Below are 5,354 nucleotides of genomic sequence, written 5' to 3'. Positions count from 1 at the left end.
CTGGTCTGCTCCTCTCATAAGCCTCCCACCATCTGTAGGTTGCCTCAGTCAACTGAAAGGTAATAAATGAGACCCCACTGGTCTCCAGAATACCCGTTGTACGAAGAATCCGCTGGCATTTGTCCAAGAAATTCTGAGCATCATCTTACTCAGTTCCACTGAATGTTAGAGGATGGAGCCTCCCAAGTCTCCTTAATTTCTTCAACTCCTCATTCATAATAGGACCCACTTGGGCCTAAGCAGATGCAACCGGCTGGACTAGAGGTGCCCCCGATATTTGAAGTCCCTACACTACCTGCTCTGGAGTACGGGAAAAAGAGGTATGAGTACCTCCCCTAGCCTGAAAAGTGGCAGGTGCGGAAGGCCAGTGCAAACAGTCAATATCTGAGATAAAGTCTCCTGAAGGCCTGAAATCACAATAAGTATAATTGGTGCCTGAATTAGTTCAACCGACTCAACTATATCTGGCACATGCTCCTGAGTTGGAGCAACTAGTGGATCAACGAGTGTTGTTCTAGCTCCTGTACTAGCTGGACCTTGACCTCTACCGCAACCCCGGCCTCTACCACGACCCTGACCTCTCGCGTCCCTAACTGGTGATACTGGTGATTAGTCGTCCGATCCGGTAGTACATGTTCTCACCATCTGTGAGAGAATAAAATAACAGAACTTTAGTTTCCAAAATCAACAAGTCGCACGACCAGAATACAAGAAAGTGATTTTTTTCCTAAAGGTTCTACAGCCTTTCGAAGATAAGTACAGACATCTTTGTACCAATCTGCAAGACTCTATTAAACCTGCTCATTACTCGTGAGACCTATGTAACCTAGGTTCTAATACTAACTTATAACGACCCAAAATCCCACACATCGTGATGGCGCATATCTCAATACTAAGCAAGCTGATAACCTCAATAAATCACAATAATCTTTTAAGTTTGAAAACATAATATTTAGGTTTAATAGAAAATCCCACAAAATACTAATACGAAATGCACTCCTTAAATTCAGTGTCACTGAGTGCATGAGCATCTAAATAATAATAAAGTTTGACTAATGAAAATAATGTCTGAAAATATAGAACAGTACAAATCATTGATAGGAAAGAGAGTCAAGGTCTATGAATGCCAAGCAGCTATCTCGATAATTTCCAATAGATAGATCTCTGAAATCTAATAGTCGTCGTATCTGGAAGTACCTGGATCTGAATACAAGATGCAAGGTGTATTATGAGTACAACCAACTCAATAAGTAACAAGACTAACCTCTAGGCTGAAAATAGTGACGAGTTCTGCAGGCACAATCCAGTACAGAAATATAGGCATGCTTTCAAGTACAACAGTTAGGTTGAATTAAGGATCTTCAGTATGTTGTGTTGTCAGACTTTGGGTTGGGATGATGTGCAATCACCCTTGAGTATGTGTATGGTAAGGTTACACCGGGAATTGATGGCCTAGGAATGACTCTTGGCATGTTCGAAGATGAACGTATGTTTAAGTAGGGGAGGATGTAACGACCCGGCCAGTCGTTTTGAGTATTTGCATTCCGTTCAGCTGTTTGAAGTCATGAGTAGCTTCATATGATACATTTTGACTTATGTGAATCGTCGATTTTGATTTTTAGGTGATCCGAAGTTGATTTGGAAGAATGATTCTCAACTAGGAAGCTTTAAGTTGGAAGAGTTGACTAAGTTTGATTTTTGAGTATTTGACCTCGGATCAGAGTTTTGATGGTTCCGTCAGGTTCAGACGATAATTTTGAACTTGGGTGTATGCCTGAATTTGCCTTTAGATATTCTAGAAGGTTTCGGACTTGGGCGTATACCCAGATTTACATATTAATGCAAGTATTTTTTTTTTCAGATTAGACATTTAAGATATAATCACAAGCCTATTCTTTTTGGAATAGCCTCAGGTAAACCGAAATTGCCTCATCTTAACAACTCAAGATGATATTTTATAGGGGAAACAAACTAAATTTGTCCATGAGCTATTGACCAATGCTTGATTTTGTCTTTCATGAGAAATTAACTCAAAAAATACTTCTGTCTTGACCTTAGCTTGTGTATCATATTTGAACTTTTTCTCCAACTCAATTACCCTCTGCCTCAATTTATATAACACTTTTGGGTTATCGAGATTTAAATTTTTTCAAAATTCTTAATTTTTTAAAAATAAAATTTACATATTACAAAAGTACTATAAATTATACTAATAATTAAAAATCAATAATAATATTTAAAAAGCATATGAAAAAATCACAATCAAAAGAAGAATTCGAAAACCTTCACACATACATAAAGAGTAAAGACGAACGAGTACATAAATGACAACTGTCAAATTAAAATGATACTAAAATTTTGCGCTAGTCTGTTTATATCATGCAGACGTGCAAATTAAATGATCAAATTGTTGAAATTTTAATACGAATGGGCAACTTATATTGGAGTCGAAAACCATCGCTATTTGCACATTAATTTTTGCCTTCCTCGTCCATTCTCCCATTAATGGCCCAAAAAAAACGTTCACAATGATTCTGCATGCATAAGTAGAGAATCCATCAAAAAGTCAGATACAATGAAAAAACACTTAATTTAAATATTATATAAAAAAAAAAGCACCACAAGGTAGTTCAAGAGAAAGAAAACCATACACTGCATCAAGATTTAAGAAGCATATGTATAGCATAAAAAACGGCAGTATGGTGTGCAAAGTGTCCCGCATTTATGCAGTGTAAGTCTGTCAAAGGAAGAATTGTATCCTAAGGACGTGTAATATAACCAACTTACCCTGATTCAAGCATCTGTCACTAATTTTATGGCTCGAACCAGTGACTTACACGTCACACTGAAATAGTTCCAAGGCCCCTCCAAGCATGTGTATAGCATGTGGAAAAGAAAGAATATTTTTCATAGTCCAAGACGACTTACTCTTATGTAGTGATCTGTCTGTTATTTGGTCTTTGCAGCTTTCAGCTTCAAATATAGTTGTAGAAGAATATTGTGCTTCCATATATGATTTCGTTCCGTGAGAAAGAGTGATGCTGTCTGAGCATGACCTAACTATAGTCAAAATTTATTTTTCTTTATTCCTTTCCAATTTTATTTTGACCAAGGTTAGATCCTGGCAGCTTCACTTGTTCCCACTTAACGTTGAATAGAAACAATAACTAGCACTCCAAATATAAGCTTCTTGGTCTCCTTGCTTTTGTATTTGGACATTGATTCTAAAGCATCTAGTGCATATAAGAATACAGTACTCAAGTGTTTGACTAGATATTAAATTTAAAAAGAAAGAAATATTTTCAGCACATACAAAATGTATCTTTAGAACATATGATTTTAAACATACATGATATAACACTAACACTGTGTAATCCTATAACTAGGGTTTGGAGAGGACGGTATGTACGTAGTCTTATCCTTACCTTATGAAGGTAGAAAAACTATTTTTGTTAGATCTCGGCTCAAGCAAGGCACATTCATGGCATTGTTTAAAAGAAGTACAATAGTGAAAAAGCCATAAAAAGGAAATAGTATCAACAACAAAATAATAAGATAACCGAAACCGAAGAAATATCATGTCATGAACATGTTAAACATACATGATATTTCGAGTATATGACTACTAGAGCAGGTTAAGAACATGGCAAGAACATGTTATTAAAAACCAAAATGAACAAACTAAAAGGAAGAAGCAGTAAACTACGAAATTTAGATTTTTGTGAATAAGCTTAAAAGGAAAACATGTGAGTGCCAACAATTTATTTTTTTTATTTTTTTATTATTTTTGTAAAAAGAAATTTGATGTTTCTTTCACCTCTTCAAAACCAACGAAAGTAAGAAAGAATATTCACAAGTATGATAAATGCAAGCTACTAAACAATACTTGGAATTAAGGATGGAAAAGCAAGCAAGAGAAAGATTGGTGATAAAGAGACAAGGATATATGAAGCTATGGAGTTGTCTTGGTCTTTATTTATACCAAGTGATTAACAAGGGAAAAAGACACAAAACCCAAAGGCTAAAGCCTAAAGTGAATTAATAAAGTTATTGTGAGCAGCTAACCATTAAAGAGGAAGAGAGACGACGGGTTGGTGGGAGAAAAATGAGTTTAGGTTTGCAGGTGCATTTACAAGCAACAAATTGGTTACTATAGTAGCCACTAACCAGTTCTTTTTTCTGGAATAGATTTTTCATATTATATTTTACCTCAATATAATGATATTCTACAGTTTGGCTCTTATAGAAGATAAGTTGCGGGAATCGAGGTGGAGATGATTCAGGCATATAAAGAGGAGAGACCTTGATGCCCCGATTAGGGGGTGTGAGAGGTTGACCATGACACACGGGTCAGAAGAGGGGTAGAGGGAGGCTTAAGAAGTAATGGGATGATGTGATTAGGCAGTACATGGCGCTACTTCAATTTACCGAGGATATGACCCTTGATAGGAGGGTGTGGAGGTCAAGGATTAGTTTTTTGGGTTGATAAGCAGTCTAGAGTTTCGTCTAGGCATCAGAGTAGTATTAGTCCTAGTCTTGTATTTTTCTATTTCATATTGTGTCATTATTTCCGGCAAGACTACATCTTTTTTATTGTATCGTATTCTTAGATATCTATTGTTGCACGTATCTTCATATGTTCTCATATCTACTTACATGGTTGTTGCTATTATTTGTTTATTACTTCATTTTTACTTCTTTTGAGCTGAGGGTATTTCGGAAACAGTCTTTCTACCTACATTAGGTAGGGGTAAGGTCTCCATACACTTCACCCTCCCCAAAATTCACTTGTGGGATTTCACTAGGCTTCTTGTTGTCGTTGTTGTTGTATAATGATATTCTACGAGGGAAATTATTAGCGTAACTGATAAAATTGTTGTCTTGTGACCAAAAAGTTACGGATTCGAACCGTTGAAAAAGTCTCTCGGAGAAATGGAATAAGAAGTGATTTTGGAAGAAGATGACGATGAAAGTGCTGATGAGGAACCTAAACTTACTGTTATTTGGATTGAGTTAGAAGATTCAATTACTAATCTCTTAGTGGGCTTTGGACATAAGAATTGTATAATTCCGAAAAAAATGGAAAAAAAAAAATCAAGTGAAGATGGTATTTGAAAGTTAGAGTTGTCTTTAGATATGAATACAATTTTGGACTGTTTTTGAATTTTTGTAAGTGATTTGACTTTGGAAGTTTTTCAAATCTTCGAAAAATTTCAAAAATTCATCTTTAATTTCAAAAAAAAAAAAGGTGAAAACTTTTGTATGGCCAAACGGCCTCTTAGAAAGTCTTCAAAGAGAAGCAATCGAATACTCTAAACAAACTTCAATTGTAGATTTCTTCCATTAAACTTGTC

At 35.7% G+C, this 5,354-nt stretch overlaps 1 long non-coding RNA gene across 1 annotated transcript; it reads right to left on the bottom strand.

Moving 5' to 3' along the window:
- Positions 1-2,248: 2,248 nt before the first annotated feature.
- LOC104224330 (uncharacterized) lies at positions 2,249-4,110 on the bottom strand. Its single transcript, XR_710326.1, has 2 exons — positions 2,788-4,110; positions 2,249-2,534 (listed from the first exon to the last, which is right to left on the bottom strand). It is a non-coding gene; the product is annotated as an uncharacterized lncRNA (long non-coding RNA).
- Between the last annotated feature and the right edge of the window lie 1,244 nt (positions 4,111-5,354).

Source organism: Nicotiana sylvestris, chromosome 2 (genome assembly GCF_000393655.2).
Source record: "Nicotiana sylvestris chromosome 2, ASM39365v2, whole genome shotgun sequence".
In the NCBI taxonomy this organism is placed as follows: Eukaryota; Viridiplantae; Streptophyta; class Magnoliopsida; order Solanales; family Solanaceae; genus Nicotiana; species Nicotiana sylvestris.
This window is presented reverse-complemented; position numbering and strand designations above follow the sequence as displayed.